Raw genomic sequence first — 20,012 nt, 5'->3', positions numbered from 1 at the left:
TGAAAAGCGCTATATAAGTGCAGATTATTTCATTTTAAATCTAGCTGATTTAAAGTGAATGGGTAAGAATGAAACACAACACATTGTAGAGTGCTTTTGGAGGTCTTCATTGACTTGAAAAGCACTGTATAAATGCAGACTTTTTACCATTTATAACAGTACTTTTATTGAAAAGCTACAAAAATAAAAGAAAATTATTGCAAGGATGAATACTTAATCAAATGCTGATAAACATGGACAAAATATATTGTTTTGCTTTAGAAGAAGAAAGAAATACCACAGAATTCATACACATATAATATTATAGAGAGAAGATGCTGAGCACAGAGGTAAGCAAAATAATCAAATAAGTTGTTCCACACTTGGGTCCGAGTTAAACCTCTCGGGTTTAATTTATTTTAATTCAGCCATTCACTTGCAGTTAATCACAAAGGAAGAAGAAATGTAATGGCAAAGTATTACGATAATACAAATTCTACTACATAAATACTTTTAAATACTACTACATGAATATTATGACAGAAATACTATAATTATACGACAAAAAAATACAAAAATACTATGGAGATACTATACAAACACTACACTACTTCATTCTTACAATAATAAAATACTGGTACATAATATTACTAAATTACAACTACAGGAACATTAGAAAATACTACAGATATACTACGGAAATATTATTATGGAACTATTATGAAAATACTACCGTGGGAATACTTCAAAATCAAGTCTACAGTAACACTATTTCACTAACACTACTTCATAAGTGCTGGAGATCGAGCCAGATAACAATGAAATGCGGCTCTTTTGGACTCCACATGGCCATGGCCATACCAAGGAGGTACAGAAAAGAGAACAAGACGTAAGAGGTAAGAAAGTCAATATCAATTTTGAAGATAATCAAGTTATTAACAGAATCACAGAAGATAGAAGAACCAGGAACTGGAATGAAGAGGAAGGTATCAATAATGAAGGTGAGTAAAATAACAATGATGACAATATCAAACGAGTTAATAAAGGTGAGTAAAATAACAATGATGACAAAATTAAAAGAGTATGACAATGACTAAGGGTGTTAAGAGGTAAAAAACAAAAACATGTATATATATATATATATATATATATATATATATATATACGCTATATTACGAAATCGTTTGACATCTGAACTTTCGATAATGATAATATGATAGATGAAAAAGAATAGAGTAATAGAGATATTGTGGTGTATAATACAAGGTAACTAGACAATTCCCGCGGCAATTGTAAGAGTTGTGATTGATCTGGCAAATGTTGGTAAAGAACCGGTAGTGCTGAGTTGTTAGCATTAGGAGTTAGCATAAAGTTTTTAACTATGAGAGATGTATTTGTAATTTTTTTACTTGGTACTGGCAAGTTCATTTGAGATGGGCCCATAACCGTTAGCAACAAGGATATGCCTGGTGGAGGTCTAAAAATCACATTCATGGTAATAACATAGTAATAACACTGTTATTACACATTAAAAAATTAAAATGTACATGTTTGAAAGGATTGAGCCATTATGTTTGAATTGGCTCATCAGGAATGCATTGAGCACATTCAATTTGCTGAGTCGTTAGCATGTTAGCATTAGAATAATTTTCAAACCTGAAGCCTGTTAGCCGTTAGCATCACTTTTTGACATGTACCCATTAGCATAACTAATCAACATGAGGCCATTAGCATAATTTGTATATATGAAGTCTTTAAAATTTTGCCATTATCAAAAAATTTTAGCATGAAGAAGTTAGCATTAAGCCGTTAGCATCACGTTTAGCATGCATCTGTAAGAATAGCTCATCAACATGAGGCCATTGCTTAATCTTTAAATATGAAGTCTTTTAAGTATTGCCATTATCAAAATTTTTTAGCATGTATCCATTAGCACAACTCATCAACATGTACCCATTAGCATAACTTGTAAATATGAAGTCGTTAAAATATCACCATCACCAAACTTTTTTTTGCATAAAGAAGTTAGCATTTAGCTGTTAGCATTACTTTTTAGCATGTACCCATTAGCATAGCTCATCAACATGAGACCATTCACATAATTTGTAAATATGAAGTTGACACAATATAGCCATTCCCAAAATTTTTGGGCATAAAGAAGTTAGCATTGCGGACAGTGTTTACAGCTAGCTTGCGCTAATATTTGGGCTGGCTACGCCAGCCCATCTCGTCACCAACAGTTTTTACAGCTAGTATGAGAAAGCATAGCATCAAGCTCTTATTGCTAATACTTTGGATTGGCTATGCCAGCCCAACTAATCACCAACAGTGTTTACAGCTAGCTTGTGCTAATATTTGGGCTGGCTATGCCAGCCCAACACTTTGCTAACGGCGCACATAGCTGTTAGCATCCTCTCGCTAGCATACACTATTTGGAATTCACAATTTACCGTTAGCATCACTTTTTAATATGTATCCATTAGCAAAACTCATCAACATGAGTCCATTAGCATAATTTGTAAATATAAAGTCGCTAAAATATTGCCATTACCAATATTTTTTTGCATAAGGAAGTTAGCATTAAGCTGTTAGCATCACTTTAACGCATACAACCATACCAGCTCAGTAGCCTAGATGGTAAGGCGCCCGCTTTGAGACTGGGAGGTTCGGGTTCGCGCCCCGGCCGAGTCATTCCTAAGACTTAAAAAGTGGTCGGCGGCGCCCTCTGTTGGCTGCGGCTGCATCGGCTCGCTACAACGGGTCAGGTGCAATCGACATTTCGTTCTGTGTACATTGTTACACAGAATGACAATACAAGGAAATTATTATTATTATTATTATTATTAGCCTAACTCATCAACATGAGCCCGTTAGCATAATTTGTAAATGTGAAGTCATTAATATATTGCCATTTCAGAAATTTTTAGCATTAAGAAGTTAGCATTTAGCCATTAGCATCACTTTTTAGCATGTACCCATTAGCATAACTCATCAAGATGAGTCCATTAGCATAATTTGTAAATATGAAGTCGTAACAATATTGCCATTACCAAAATTATTTAGCATGAAAAAGTTAGCATTTAGCCGTTAGCATCACTTTTTAGCATGTACCCATTAGCATAACTCATTAACACGAGGCCATTAGCATAATTTGTAAATATGAAGTCGTTAAAATATTTCCATTACCAAAAAATTTTAGCATAAAGAAGTTAGCATTTAGCCGTTAGCATCACTTTTTAGTATGTATCCATTAGCATAACTCATTAGCATGAACCCATTAGCATAATTTCTAAATATGAAGCTGTTACAATATAGCCATTCCCAAAATTTTTGGGCATGAAGAAGTTAGCTTTGCCCACAGTGTTTACAGCTAGCTTGTGCTAATACTTGTGCTAATAGTAAAGTCAAGTCAAGTCATTTTTATTTGTATAGCCCTTAATCACAAATAGTCTCAAAGGGCTTCACAAGTTATTACATATAAGAAGTTTAGGTTATTCAATACAAAATGTTATTTGCTGTGATGGGGAACACAGTTAAGAAAAATTAACAAAGACATCCATTCATCCATTGTCTGCGCCGCTTATCAGCAGTGAGGTCACGGGGGTGATGGAGCACACCCCAGCTGCTTTTCGGACAGCTAACGGGATACCTGAACTGGTTGTCAGCCAGTTGCAGTGGAACTGACAAAAGACAATCGAGTAATTTCTTTTTTGAGATGGACACATTTTGGAAAAGTACTTTTGATGGGCCAAGAGCAACATTCAAATGATGAATGTACTGTGGAATACGCAATTCAAGGCCTGGAACATTCAAGAATATGTCTGCTTGAAGTTACATAGAGTCTTGTTAATAAAAAGTGTATATGTACATGAGCAAGATTGATACATTTATTTTGCAAAATTATAAATTCTGTTTTATTTCACTTTTATTCACAAAAGTTGAACTGAGTTTTTAAGAGTCTGGTAAATTCTAACTTAAGAACGAGACATGTGAAATGTTTTTGGTCAGACTTCAGTATAATAAGAGTTAAAATCTTACACTAGTTTTGTCCGCGATTGATGAAAAATTGTCTTCTGAATAAGCTCTCCATATGATTGCTTTTTGAAATTTCAATTATGAAGTTTTGGACGGATAAAAAAATATTACACAAAAATAATATGCTATGATATAAAACAATAAAATAAAATCAATTAGAATGACCATACAACGTTATGGTATTGCCCACATTGAAACCATTTTTGGGTGGCATTTTTCATTTTGCGGAGTCATTCACCTTGAGCGTGAATTACCTGCCTTTTTTGTAAAATACTGTTATTTTAAACAAACTTACTTACTGAGAGGATAATGCATCGGTTATGATTTTTACAAAAAGGTAAAAAAAGAGTGAATCATAACAGTAAAAGTGTTTTATTTGGCAAAGTTGATGATTCAACTATCTACCCTGGTCATATACCTCGAGAGGGATGGACAACAGCAAGATATCACATATAAAAATCAAGAGAAGAAAATAAAAAATAAAGGAAAATAGAAGGGCACACACACAGAATTTTTGTACAATGACCAATCCACAAACAAGAAAGCCGACTTTACTTCCTCAGAAGGCTGGCCTCCTTCAAAATCTGCAAAAAGCTCCTGAAAATATTCTATGAGACAGTAGTGGCAAGCGCCCTCTTCTATGCGGCAGCGTGTTGGGGAGGCAGCGTCAAGAAGAAGGATGCCTCTCGTCTCAATAAACTGGCTAAGAAAGCGAGCTCTGTTGTGGGCAAAGAGCTGGACAGCCTAACAACAGTAGCTGAGAGACGGGCACTGAAAAAGCTGCGGTCAATCATGGACAATCCATCACATCCACTACACAGCATTATCTCCAGACAGAAGAGCAGTTTCAGCGACAGACTGCTGTCACTGTCTTTTACTACGGACAGACTGAAGAGATCTTTTCTTCCTCATGCCATGAGGCTCTTTAACTCTACCCGGCAGAGTAAAAGCCCACAGTAAACCACACCACCTACATTGCATATTACCGAATCTTATTGCAATATGTACTCTGTGTAGCACTATTTAGTTATTCTATATAACACGCTACAGTGGGTATTTGCACGTCACACTGGGTATTTGTATATTGTATTCTTCTTGCTTTATTATTGTATTGTTCTCAGCTCAGGGATGCTGCTGGAAATGTGAATTTCCTCTTCGGGGATGAATAAAATATCTATCTATCTATCTAAGAAAACACCATGTCACTCAAATCAGGGTGAGTGATTCTGATGATGATAATAGTTAAACATATTCAGTGACTGAAATTAGTAAAAAGCCAAATTTGAGATTTAGAGCTAACAATTTTGAAAAATAAATTGTTTATTTTTGATTTGGAGTCTTGGGATATAGTGCTCAGAATGGATATGGCAACTTAAAGCGCGGGATTTTGCCTTCACTAATAATATATATAAATATAATTTAAGAAATTTTACAAATATATAAATAAATGAATTAGTTGTTTTTCCGGTTAAATTGAGCCATATGGAAATATCTCAACAGGGGGATAAACATCTAATTAGTATAACCTATTTTGAAAAAAAAAAAATTGGTAGGTCCTTCTATCTCTATCTATCTCTCTCTATCTCTATTTCCCTCTATTTATCTCTATTAATCTCTGTTTCTCTCATCCACACAGGTGACCCCTGGTGATCTGATGCTGGTGGAGCGAGGGGCCTGGTCCAGTTCAAGCTGGGACGGCCCTTGCAGGGTTCTTCTCGTCGCCCCCATGACTGTCGGTGTGCCTGGATTCACCAGGGCCACTGCAGGGGATGAAAATGAGACAATCATCGATGCCCTAGCCACCATGAAGAACCTCAGGAACACAATGGCCAAAGAAAAAGACGTTCAACAAGGATGGCTCGATTGGCTCTACTCTGGCAACTGGCCTCAGGTGCTGATGAAGATCCTGTCACCATTTGCCGAAGTTTTGGTAATCTTCCTTCTCCTTCTCGTATGTTCCTGCTGCGTCGTGCCCGCAACTAAAAGGATGATGTCAAGAATATTTGTTGCTCATATGTGCCATTACAAATTGATTCCCGACCCAAAAGACTCTGATGATGATACTGACCCAGACAGCATTGTCTAAAGGACTTATCCCTACAAGCTAAAGGGAAACCCCCTCACTGTACACACCACTGACACACGAAGATCCGAGCGGGTAAGGCCAGTCGGGCCCCTGCTTACATCGCCGCCAGCAGACGGCCAACAAAGTCACCCAGGCCCGGGTGACTGATATGTTAAAAATGTTGGCAACAGACAACAAAGCCACATAGATTAAGCCGTTACTTAAAACCATTACAACCGGACGATTCTGATAAGACACTTGAGGACTACTGCAGTGAAAATGTGCTGAAAGGCATGGATTTGGCATGGACGGAGGGGACATGTTACCACCTATATCAAGCAATAGCTTTGTCCCCACCAATATTAGGCCAGATTGAGCGAGCGTGCAACCAAGATGACGGTCGCTCATGTTTAGCCAGGGAACGCCAGGGCTTCTTGGGGCGTCATGGCAGCCCTGAAAGGCCACGTAAATGGCAGGAGGTCGTGCCCGACAAGACGTGGGTACCTGCTTGCACGCGGGGCAAACATGTCCTTATGTGCTCGACCGCTGCGCCCTATATCGGAAGTGGAGGATATTCATGTTAGCGTAATCTTTCGTACGTACGATTAGCCTGGGTTAGCTTCATGTTTACTTTCGTGGTAAACATTTAGGGTGTTGGAACGGATTAAAACAATTTAAGTTACTTTTAATGGAAAAAAACGACTTCGGTGATCGTACAAATCGGTTTTCCTACGAAGAAATGGAACGGATTATGGTCGAGAACCGAGGTTCCACTGTACATATGTATATATATATATATATATATATATATATATATATATATATATATATATATATATATATATATATATATCCTCCATCATCGCCTACTCTGACCCTCAGGACGCTAACTTACTTGGACCCTCAGGATGGGTTGTGCCCCCTTTGGCCCGAAATGGAGGATTGAGGGTTAGATCTACATGACTGACTGCCAACTCAAGATGGCCACTCATTAACCATTGCAAAAATATTTTGAAGCAGGACGGGTTTGGGCCATTTAGTCAGGCACACCTGCACTAGGTGCAAGACAAAAGGAAGCAAAAACAGTTGAGTGAAAGGGTCTAAAAACGAAGAATGGAATTATCGCCTTTGTCAAAGTCTCAATTTTGGTTGTTGTCGGTGGACAACTCCTTGCTAGAGTAAACCCAGATTCATTTTCTTTTGGTGTTGTTGGTTTTGTGAACACTCAAGCACCGGAGTTCAATTAATAATGTGCTAAAAGAGATTCTGGGGATATTTTGGCAAGGAAATGGTGTCAGTCAAATGTTCCCTACAAAAGTGCTTTTCAAGCAGTGTTCCATGTTCAAAACGGTTGTTTTTTATACTATTAAAGTTTGCATTGTAGTTATTTGAAAGAAAAACTAAACATCGCCTAAAATCTTTGCGGTATGTAAATCATAACTATGATAAGCTAACTTAGAGGAAGGGGTTCAATGACCATGGCATTTCTAAGCAAAAGGGTGAGTATTGGTATCAATCGATGCTACGCTGTATTTATTTGTATTAGATTGATACCAAAATTCACAGTATCGCCTACTCCTATGAACACATTTGGCAAAGTCTCTATATCATTGTTGTTGTCAGTGCAAAACTTGATCAAGTTTAGGCAAAACACTTTTCCCAAGCTGAATACTGAAATGAGGTTTCATTTTAGGCCGCAAATTTTTTGTGGAGTTGGAGTGGGAGCGTGTCCTCTTCCCTCGGCTCAATGCCGTGACACGTGTCGTACCAGCTGAAGGCTCTTGATTTTGGACATCGGGAGACGGGAGAGTAGTGCATTACAGTAATCGAGAAGGGAGGTAACAAATGCATGAATTATGATCTCTGTATCCGACTGAGACAGCATAGAGCGAATTTTAGCAATGTTGCGTAGATGTAAAAAAGCTGTTCTATTAATATTCGTAACGTGTGTTTGAAAGGACAGATCTGGATATAATATGACACCTAAGTTGAGTCACTCTGGGTGATATTACATTTCTCAATGTTGAGAGCCGTTTTTGAGAATATATCACGGCATTTAGATGGACCAATAACTAGCATTTCGGTCTTCTCAGAGTTAAGGCTCAAGAAGTTGAGTGACATCCATTCTTTTATCTCAGCAAGGCAGGCCTCCAAATTTCCACAGTTTAGTGTGGCAGATTCCTCCATCAGAAAATATAGTTGAGTGTCATCTGCATAGCAATGAAAACTGATATCATACTTGCGAATAATATCACCTAATGGAAGCATGTAAATGTTGAAAAGAAGGGGGCCAAATACTGAACTCTGCGGAAAACCACAGGTAACACTAAAGGACTCAAATATTATTTCACCATATATATATATATATATATATATATATATATATATATATATATATATATATATATATATATATATATATATATATATATATATATATATATATATATATACAGGTATATATACAGGTATATATACAGGTATATATACATATACATACATACATACATACATATACATATATACAGTGGGACCTCGCTACTTCGCGGCTTCAGAGCTTTGCGGTCGGCGGAGGTCACTACCGGGCGACGGAGCGAGTTCGGCGGACGCAGCGTCACCCTAATAAGTATAAGCGGTGCAGATAATGAGATAAGATGAGATGAGATTTTTTTTTTTTGAAGGGGCGTCGCTACTTCGCAGATTTTCACTTTTTGCGAGTGGTTTTGTTCCCCATTAACCGGGTCTAAAAAAACAATAATTTAAAAATATATATATATTTTTTTGAAGGTGCGCCGCTACTTTGCAGATTTTCACTTATCGTGGGTGGTTTTGGTCCCCATTAACTGCAATAGCCGAGGTCTTACTGTACATATATACATCCATACATATACATATATACATAGATACATACATACATATATATATATATATATACATACATACATACATGCATATATACATAGATACATACATACATATATATACATACATACATACATACATACATATACACATATATACCATCGAGTGGCGGGAGTTTTTGTGTTGCTCACGTCCTCGCGACTACGAGATTGATTCAGATTCCTACTATAGCAGAATTCTGGATTGAGACTTTTTATCTCGAACAGTTGAAAAGTTTCGGGTAAGTATCTCGGACGATTGGCGCAAGGTAAGTGCCGCGCACATTTGTTTTACAGTTGGAAGCTGCTGCCGATTGCTGTTGAAGGGCATCCCCTCGCATAGCTGCTAAGACGCTCTTTCGGCATCTGACTGCTCACAAGTGAGTATGGGTTGCTGTAAAGGTTGCTCCCGCTTCTGTAGACAAGTAGCCCTTCTAGAGGGTTGTGTCCGTGAGCTAGAGCAGTTTAAACGGAAAATGATAGGTGCCTCAGACACCACTGCTAGCGTGGGTTGTAGCGAACCTGCTAGTCCGGTTAGCACTAGCCTTAAACTGCATGCTAATCGCGGTGAGCCAATTCAGACACATAACAAGTTCAGCCCCCTAGCTAGTCCCACTCCATCCCGGTCTACTGGCTCCCGCACCCTAGTCATAGGTGACTCCATCACCCATAACATAAAGCTTAGCACCCCAGCCACGTTTATGTGTATTTCTGGAGCCAGAGCACCCGACAGTGAGGCTAATTTGAGGGAGCTGACATGCAAATCTAGACACCAGGACAGGGCTAGCTACACCAATATAGTCATTCACGTCGGCTCTAATGATACTAAAATAAGGCAATTTGAGATTACAAAGAAAAATATTATTAGGACCTGTAATCTCGCCAGAAAGATGAGTCGCCATCGAGTAATTGTCTCTGGCCCCTTGCCTGCGAGAGGCAATGATCAGAGGTTTAGCAGACTAGTCTCGCTAAACCGGTGGCTGGCTAGATTTTGCAGTCAGCAGGGATTTAGGTTTGTGGATAACTGGCCTGCTTTCTGGGGCCGACCTGACCTGCTGAGGAGTTACGGCCTTCTCCCTAACTGGGAAGGTGCTCTCACTCTTTCTAAAAATATAGATTACTGTTTAAGCCTTCCATGACAGGGTACACTAGTGCTGGCCAGGTCACAGGTGATTAGTGAACCTGTAACCACGGGTGTGGAGTCTGTAACGCCAGAGCTAACTAGCGCTATGCTAGATTCATGCAATTCATATAGCTTTTATAGTTTAGAGCGTTCTATTGGCTGCACCATACACACTGATCTGTACTCTTCTATAGCATCTTCTTCTGTGCTTCTTACCTCTGTTTCTCCCTTGTTAGGTAAGGAGGGAGACGAAATAACATTATTTTCTACCGATAGTCATCATGCTACTCCACCTGTCAACAATATTCCTGTCAGACAGGAATAATCTAGCACAGATGGTCAGTAGGGCCAAACAAACTACATGCCTGCTCGATCCGTTTCCAGCTTCACTGGTGAAAGATCTGTTTGGGATCTTAGGACCATCAGTTTTAAATATTATTAATATATCGCTATCCTCGGGTATTGTTCTTGTAGCCTTCAAGTCTGCCGTCATTAAACCCACGCTTAAGCAACCTAACCTTGACCCAGAAAGCCTAGGTTTTTTAGGCTAGTGTCAAATCTGCCATTTTTTGCAAATTTACTTGAAAAGGTCATTGCACAGCAGCTAAATGACTTCATGTCAGAAAATAACCTCTTTGAAACTGTCCAGTCAGCATTTAGGGCAAATCACTCTACTGAGACAGCCCTGGCTAAAGTAACCAATGATCTCCTTTTAGCAATAGATTCCGGTGCCTCATCAATGTTACTGCTGCTGGATCTCAGCGCTGCTTTTGATACGGTCGACCACAACATATTACTGGTTCGTCTAGAACGCATTGGTATCTCAGGGACTGTACTCTCGTGGTTTAGGTCCAACCTGTCAGACAGGATGCAATGTGTTAACTATGGCAATCTGACCTCTAAACAATCTAATGTCCCCTGTGGTGTTCCTCAAGGCTCTGTACTTGGCCCCCTTCTTTTTAGTATTTATATGATCCCGCTTGGTGACATTACCCGCAAGTATAATATTAGTTTCCATTGCTATGCAGATGACACTCAGATGTATGTGCCACTGGAAACAACTGGACATTTAAGTTGTAGAAATCTGGAGGCTTGCCTTACTGAGATTCAAAGATGGATGTCACTTAATTTTTTACGCCTTAACCCAGAAAAAACTGAAATGCTGATTATCCAGCTCACTGTCGTCAGTTGTTTTCAAACACTACCCTGAACCTAGACAAATCAGATTCAGATTCAGATTCAGATTCAGATCTACTTTATTGTCATTCTAGTACACGTGTATACAGAACGAAATGTCGATGCATCTGACCCCCACAGTTTCCTTGAATGTACAGATATAAATAATGTTGTATTGTATTTTGGCTACGTGTAGTATTTTACCATAGTGCCGATAGTGCAAGAAGAGTAGCTAACCAGATGTGCAATATGGGCAGTCAGGTTAACAAGTCAGGTACACAGTAACACAAGTCAGGTACACAGTAACACAAGTCAGGTACACAGTAACAAATGTAATATCACCCACAGTGACTCGGGTCAAAAATCTAGGTGTCATATTTGATCCTATTCTGTCATTTCAGTTACACGTGAAAAATATATATAGAATAGCTTTCTACCACCTCCGTTATATTGCGAAGATTCTTTCGATGCTGTCCCATTCAGATGCAGAGGTTTTAATTCATGCGTTTATTACTTCTCGGCTTGATTACTGTAATGTATTGATTTATGGTGTCCCGCATCAAAAGTTTGCAGCTGGTTCAGAATGCAGCAGCTAGACTTTTGACTAAGACCAAAATGTTTGAGCATATTACTCCTGTATTGGCCAACTTGCACTGGCTCCCAGTCCACTTAAGATGTGACTTTAAAGTTCTTTTATTTACATATAAATGTTTGCATGGGCTTGCACCATCTTATCTCTCTGATTTGATTTCCCCCTATGTTCCTGCACGGAATCTGCGCTCGGAAAATGCCGGTCTACTTGTGACTCCGAGAGCCAAGAAGTCTGCAGGCTCGAGAGCGTTCTCCATCCGGGCCCTGGTGTTATGGAACGCTCTGCCTCCGGAGATAAGATCTGCAACCTCAACGGAAGTTTTTAAATCGAGGCTTAAGACACACTTCTATTGCAAAGCTTATGATTGATGCCCACCTTATATTCTGTATTGTCCTGTCTTTTTCCGACTGCCTGCCTGGCTGATACGAAGGGGAAGGACGATTGGAGATGAGTCAGCCGACCAGCGTCTGACCTGAAGCATGTCAAGCTGCGTCGTGGCCGTCATAGACTTTCTGGACTAGTTTACATGCTGGGGGTGTCGTTGGTGTAATGCTTTTTCCTGACATCTTCAACATCTTACCTAATGTTTACTATTCTGTGTACAGTAATGCTAATTGTAATCCACCCTGGTCAATCCTGAAAGGGGGATTGCCATGTATAAGGTCCTTTCTCGGGGTTTCTCTTTTTTCCTCACGCTGAGGTCTTTGAGTTGTTCCTTGCCCGCATGCGGGTTTAGGATCAGGTAATTGTGCAATTTTGTAATTGTAATCCTGTGCAGTCCTTAGAGACATTTTTGGGATTAAGGGCTATATAAATAAATGTGACTTGACTTGACCATATTTAACACAGTGCGTCCCATCTGAGAGGTAGGATCTGAACCATAAAAGGACGGTTCCTGAGAGACCAATCCATTTTTCCAACCGTTCTAGTGAGATATTATGGTCCACACTGTCAAAGGTAGCACTAAGATCCAGCAGCAGCAAGAATGATGAAGTGCCGCAGCCCATTGCCAGTAGAAGATCATTGGTTACCTTAATCAGCGCTGTCTCAGTAGACTGGTTAGCCCTGAATCCTGATTGCATAGATTCAAAAAAATTGTTCTCGGATATAAAATTATTCAGCTGCTGTGCCACAACTTTTTCAAGTACTTTAAAAAGAAACGGTAGGTTTGACACAGGTCTATAATTACATAAGCTTTCTGGATCAAGGTTTGGTCGTTTCAGTGTAGGTTTAATAACAGCGAACTTGAAAGCGGCTGGAACTACACCTGAGAAGAGTGATATGTTTATAATATTTAGAACTGGAGGGCCAAGGACCCCAAAAAGACCTTTAATCAGCGAACCCGGAAGGGGGTCAAACAGGCAAATAGTCGGTTTGGCCGTATTCACCACCTGTTTAAGATTATCAAGTGACAGATCACTAAATCGGGCAGCACGGCGGCGCAGTGGTTAACGCATGTGCGGCACAGTTCATGTCTTGGGAACCTCCTGCGTGGGTTCAAATCCAGTTCCAGACTTCCTGTGCGGAGTTTGTATGTTCTCCCTGTGCTTGCGTGGGTTTCCTCCGGGCACTCCGGTTTCCTCCCACATTCCAAAAACATGCATTTCAGGTGAATTGGCCGGTCCAAATTGTCCCTAGGTGTGAATGAGCGAGTGAGTTGTCTGTCCTCTTGTGCCCTGCGATTGGCTGGCAACCAGTTCAGGGTGTCCCCTGCCCACTGCCCGATGATTGCTGGGATGGGCTCCAGCGCCCCCGCGACCCTACCGAGGATAAGCGTTGTAGCTAATGAGATGAGATGAGATGAGATCACTAAATCATGAAAAAGTCCTGGACATCCACCATGTCGCGCATCTATAGATTTCAGCCCTTTAATAAGTGATGTATTAACCTTGTCTTTAGAATGTCTTCCCGTATGCGTTGAATCTTCTTATTAAAGAAGATCATGCGCTGAATGGGTAGAACTATCTGGAATAATCTGTTGCCTCGTTAGCGATGCTACAGTGTCGGAAATGATTTTGGGGTTATTCTTTTGTGCCGCTATCACCTTTAAAAAATAGGCCGATTTTGCAGAGGCAAGGGATGCTTTATACTTTAACAAGTTGACACACCAGGTTTGACGGAAAACCTCAAGCTTGGTAGCGCGCCATTTTCTTTCAAATTTCTTGCAGTCTTGTTTAAGCGATCTAGTTTCATCAGTAAACCAAGGTGTGCGTCTTTTAGGTCGTGATTGGAGTCGTAGGGGCGCTACTGAATACAGGACACCAGTCAGGGCAGCATTAAACTCATTCAAAAGTGAGTCAATAGAGCCTTTGTATAAAGGAAATGACGCAACTACTTCTGAAAGAAGATCAGAGAGCTCGGAAACTATGCCAGTGCTTCTATTGTGTCCACTAAATCCTTTATTTTTTCAATACAACAGTTAGCCAGCCCCTCAAATGTAACTAGATAAAGATCAGAAATAACCGTAGTACACGGTATCTCCGTCACATTTGAGGTTAAAACTCCCCGAGTCAGAAACAAGTCTAGCGTGTTTCCATCTTTATGAGTCGGCAAATCAATCAGTTCAGTAAACCAAATATATCAATTGGAGACCGAAACGCAACAGTAAGTGAACTGAGTGGGGAGTTCATATGAATGTTAAAGTCCCCCATGATTATTATTTTGTCTGCATAGGTTACTAGGTCAGAACACAGTTCAGATAATTAATCTAAGAAAACTGAATATGGTCCTGGTGCGCGATAAATTGTTACTACATAAATTGACATTAAAGAGGACTGCATAACAAGAGCCACAAACGCCTTATGAATATTAGAGGTAGGGGGAGTAAGTTTGAGTATTTTTTTCAGAAATTAGCGCGACACCGCCACCCTTCTTCAAAGAGGGTGCTACATGACAGCTCACATTGTCCTGAGGAGAAGCCTCATTTAATGGTAAAAACTCATCCGGTCTCAACCAAGTTTCACACCGACCAATCAGTTCAAGTTTGTAATCACGAATAAGAGTATCAACAAGTAGAGCTTTCGGAGGTTGACAAACAAGATTGATGAACAGTGAACAACTACATACAATAAATATGCATTACGATAAGGGTACTATAGTACATCAAATAAAGTCAACTTGTGCACAACTAATTGGGTACTTGAGCATTATAGTGTTAAGCTACATTGAGTCACCCTGGTGTTGGTGACGTTTGCATGTCTCAATAAACCTATTATATAGACTATGGTCACTTTATTGTTTTAATTAAGCCATTCAATATTTTTAACTCTTTGGTTACAAAGGGGGTGCAGGTGCACCTGTTTGACAAGTGCTAATTAAATTAGCCGTAACCATTGGGCCAAAAGAGAAACTTCAAACGGTTCCTGAAAAAAGAGAAGACCATCCTGTTTTCAATTAAATTACAATAAAGTAGTTGTCCAAAACACTCACAGCAACTTCCCACAATTGATTATCTCTTAGGCATTTATAGTGGACGGTTGGATGAAGTCAAGTCAAATCATGTTTATTTGTTTAGCCCTTAATCACACGGAGTCTCAAAGGGCTGCACATGAGGGCAAGGAAAAACAGTATGAGTATGAGGAAAATGAAGACACCTTGAGAAGATACCGCACATGAGGTAATCCCCCTTTCAGGATGACCAGGCTGCATTAAACAATAAAAGTCAAATTATAAATAATTAAAGTAAAATATAATGACCAGGTTGCAATGGATTTAGCCATAACAAACATTATTCATAAGCAATAGAATGTCATGCAAAAATGAACACATTTGTCTGAAGTAGATCAATCTCAGAGTAGGTAAAGCATTATTTGTTATCTGCAACCAAAAGGCTGGTAGCTGGATTTGAAACGATGACCTTAGAACTGTGCTGCAGACATGCTAACATTTAGCTGCTGTGATTATTAGTTTTCATTGTCAAAGGGTGAGTTGTTTGGTCATGTATCTGTTTTCATCTATTACTCCATTTAGTTTTTATTCTCTGATATTTTTGTATGTATTATTTATTTATTTTGTACCTACCTTTCCATTAGTTACCTTCCTTTCAAGACTAACACATGCCTGTCTTTTAGGATGGATACTGCTGAACACCATTCTTCCCTGTACTGGAGAGGATTCGGGATCAGAGTCGGCGCCAGAGATCCGGTAAGATATATGGACACTGAGAGAGAAAGACTTAAATACTTTTTGGGGTGTTTATTTATAACAGTTTATCTTTCCGGTTTATATTATTTTTCAATATGTCAATTTGGAGTTTCAGTCTCTACTTCATTATAATACTGAAAAATCCAAGTCCGTATTTTGTTTTGATTTTCATTGAAACTGTTATTGCATTTTCTTAACAAATAGTTAAGGTAGATTTTGCCTGATATTGAAAGTTTTGGTTCTTCTAAAAACAATGTCAAAAATTAATCACTCATACCATAATTATGGACTCGTGGACAAAAACCCCCACTTGATCAATAAAGGGTTAATAAACACATTATACAGACTAGGATCGCAACAAACATTCTGTTGGAAGTGCAGCACCGAGAAGCATAGTTCACGCAGAGGGGAGTCAGGTTTTGCAGTGTGGGTCGGATTTGGGCACGACACCGGGCACAATGGCCGTGATGAGAGAGCAAATGAGTGGTTGAGGATCCACGTCATGGTGGAGGATGAGAAGGAGGAGGATAAGGCGGAGGGTTCGCACTCACCTGCCAAAAGGATGCCACAAGTTCCCACTGCTGGCGCAGATGTCCAAAGTTGACCCAGAGGGACGAGACCCAATGTGGACGGAGGCAAGATTTGTGGAAACGCTATAAAAGAGCTTGCTACGCCAGCGTTTGGAGGAAAGCAAGTGGCAAAATAATTACTGAAGCGATTTCCTTGCGTCTTGCCGCTCTTGTGGGAATGTGCAAAATGTTGCGCTCCCGTAGTCGGCTGCCGCCACCACTCGAATGTGAGTTGTCTCTTCCAGGTTGTCTCTCTCCATCACTCCCTCTCTTTTTTCTTTCCTGCGCAGTGCCACTTTCTCCCCCTCCTTTTCTCTTTTTTCACTCTCCCTCGCTCTCCTCTATGCACACATGACCATCTCCAGTCCTTTGCTGCCTTGAGCACCCATGAAGTTCTCCAAACTGCAGTCTGCAAGCCGTTTGTAGCCAATTGTTCCACAATCTTAAGGATCAAGTCAATTCACAATTATTTGTATAGCCCTTTATCATAATACGTATCAAAGGGCTTTACAGACTATCAATACACCATCCCTTGATCTAAAACCTAAATTAGGACAAGAAAAAACTGAAAACCTGAGCATGAGGAAAATTAAGAAACCTTGAGACAGGACTGAACATGAGGTAATCCCCCTTCCAGGAGGACCGGGCAGACATGGATCTTGTGAGGGGATCAACAAACAATACACAGACATCGTCAACATGAAAAATAGTTCAGTCATGAGCCGTAGAAAAAAAGTGTGTTTTAAGCCAAGATTTAAACATTTCCGCTGAGGTTGCAGATTGAATCTCATAGGAAAGAGCATTCGAGAGTACCTTGGCCTGAATGGAGAGCGCTCTCGAACATGCGAAACTCTTCTTGGCTCTTGGGATCATAAGTAAAACAGCATTTTCCAACCGACGGCTACAAGAATGAACTTAGCGGGGAATTAAATCTGCTCTGTTCAGCACAACTCTAAGAAGCTTGTAAACAGCGTCCGGCCGTCAATGTTCTCGCTTGGTCTCTTCTAACGCTCCCGGAAGGTCCTCTTTTAATTTTGCTTTCCCAATCGAGAACATTTTCTTTTCCACTCGGCTGGAGCAGAGTTCCATGTGGTCCGGCCGACTCAAGTGGATAATGAAAGGCCCGACACCTGAGAAACATGACTTTTGGTTTTCCTGTTGTCCAGTTTAAAGGGACACTGTGTGATATTTGATCATTAAATGTTGCAGAATTGTATAGTGTGAGTTCTCCGTTGACAAATCTACTCTTTGAGTGCTTATTCTGCATCTTATTGCGTTCTTGTCTTTTGATTGTTTGAGTTAGTGTTGGTTAACCCAGTATCAGGCGTGAGTCGCAGAGCCCGCTTTGATGTAACCTAAACTCCTTTCACTTTAGAAAATTGACAAACATTGTCGGCTTTTTCTACCTACTTCTCGTGAAAATAAATCATTTTCTAAATCTTATTTTTGTGTGTTTTTATGATTTCCACTGCTCTCGTCACTCTGGAATGTCACAGAATTATCTGAAAAATAAATAAATGTTTTTACTTCATGGGTTTTTACTATAGCGTGTCCTTTTTGTAAATTAGACATGGCATTCCAGGGTAAACATGTAATAAATACTTTAAAGAGAAAAAATAAGATAAAAGACTGTCAGAATAAATAAAGGTAGTACTCAGAGACTGGCCCAAGTGCAATAAAAAGTAGGGCAATAACAGCAAACAAAAAAAAAATCCCAAACAAGACACAACATAATTATTTTCACAGTTTTGCATGCTTGTTTAGGCTGCTGATGACCATGTGAAAGAGACTGTGTCTGAGCTTGTTTGTCCTTGCCTTAGTGGACCTGTGGGAAGAAGAGTCTTTTATAGTGTTGATGGCTCTGTTGTGGTATGGCAAGCTGGCAGCGTCCTTCAGAGAGGAGTCGATGATCTTCTGGGCTGTGTTGATGACTCTCTGTAGCGTTTTCCTGTCCGCTGCCATGCTCCCAGCATGCCCCATCGTAACGCTGTATGCCAGAATGCGAATTAATATTATTAAGTCATGTTTATTTGTATAGCCCTTAATCACAATGAGTATCAAAGGGCTGCACAAACCACAGTTGATTGCAAACCACTATTATTAGGGGACTATTATTACACCGTCCCCTAATCTAAAACATACAGGATGGCAAGAAAAACCTCAACATGAGGAAAACGAAGAAACCTTTAGATGGCACCGCACATGAGGTTAATTTCCTTCTCAAATCTGCATTCAGGCTCCAAGTCTCTGCACCATACAACACAGTCGGCACAATCATACTCTCATACAGTCCCCTCTTAACATCCATACTGATACTCTTGTTGCTCATCACTTCTTAGAGCACCCAAAACTTTGCTTCCTTGATTCACTCTGTGCAATACCTCACGCTCCATTCCACCAACTGCAGCCACATCACAACCCAAGTACCTAAAGCTTTCAACTTCTTTCAGCACCTGTCCATGCAACCTTATTTCTAACACCATGCCCACTCCATTACGTGAACATTTCATCAACTTACTCTTCCCAACATTCAAACATTACTAACTTTCTCAATATGTCCTCAGAATCAGCCACAAGCACCGTGTCATTGGCAAACAACAACTGACTTACCTGCTACACCGTTCCACCATCATCTCTACACCTCTGCCAAATACCCCTGCACCATCCATGTACACATTAAACAGCCATGGTGACATCACACACCCCTGTCTCACACCAGTCAACACAGGGAACCACTCAATTGTCTCTCTCCCTACTCTTACACATGCTCTGCTGTCCACATAAAAAGTCTTCAATGCTTCCAAAAACTTTCCACCCACTCCATACATTACCATCACCTGCCACAACGCCTCTCTATCAACTCTGTCATACGCCTTTTCCAAGTATATGAAAGCCAAAGAAACATCCTTACCTTTTGCTAAATATTTCTCACACACCTATCTTACTTCAAACACCTGATCCACACATCCTTTTCCTTTCCTGAAACAACTCTGCTCCTCCATCACCACCTCATTCGTTCTCACTCTCTTAATCAAGACTCTTCCATACAGCTCACAGACAACAAACTGATACCTCTCGAATTGCTACATTCATACTTATCACCTTTACCCTTATGAAATGGCATACTAACGAGTCATGCAACCGGCTACATGCTAATGAGAAATGCTACTTATCAACGGCTATATGGTAACTGCTACATGCTAATTGATATATGCTAACGAGTCACGCTAACACTTACATGCCAAGGAGTCCTCTACTCGTTGGCATCCACCTTTTACCCACCGTTAAATGCTATTTGGGACATTAACCCACTTGGTCCACCCCTTGTGACCCATCGAAACATATGGGCCCCTTGCATTCTGGGTGGGCCCATTCAATTTGAATGGGCCCATTGAAAATCTTATTACGCAGTGTAATAATGATAGTGTGA

The 20,012-nt window shown here is 40.0% G+C and overlaps 1 protein-coding gene across 2 annotated transcripts in view; it reads right to left on the bottom strand.

The window, feature by feature from the left end:
- cdh7a (cadherin 7a) overlaps positions 1-16,834 on the bottom strand; it is a 101,154-nt gene extending 84,320 nt beyond the window's left edge. For both annotated transcript variants that reach the window (XM_088321960.1, XM_088321959.1), the window contains exon 1: positions 16,565-16,834. The gene's annotated coding sequence lies outside the window, so the exon portion shown is untranslated. The remainder of the gene's footprint in view (positions 1-16,564) is intronic.
- Positions 16,835-20,012: the final 3,178 nt, after the last annotated feature.

The sequence above is a fragment of the Urocampus carinirostris genome, chromosome 18 (assembly GCF_059441175.1).
Source record: "Urocampus carinirostris isolate Australia breed hairy pipefish chromosome 18, RoL_Ucar_1.0, whole genome shotgun sequence".
NCBI lineage: Eukaryota > Metazoa > Chordata > Actinopteri > Syngnathiformes > Syngnathidae > Urocampus > Urocampus carinirostris.
This window is presented reverse-complemented; position numbering and strand designations above follow the sequence as displayed.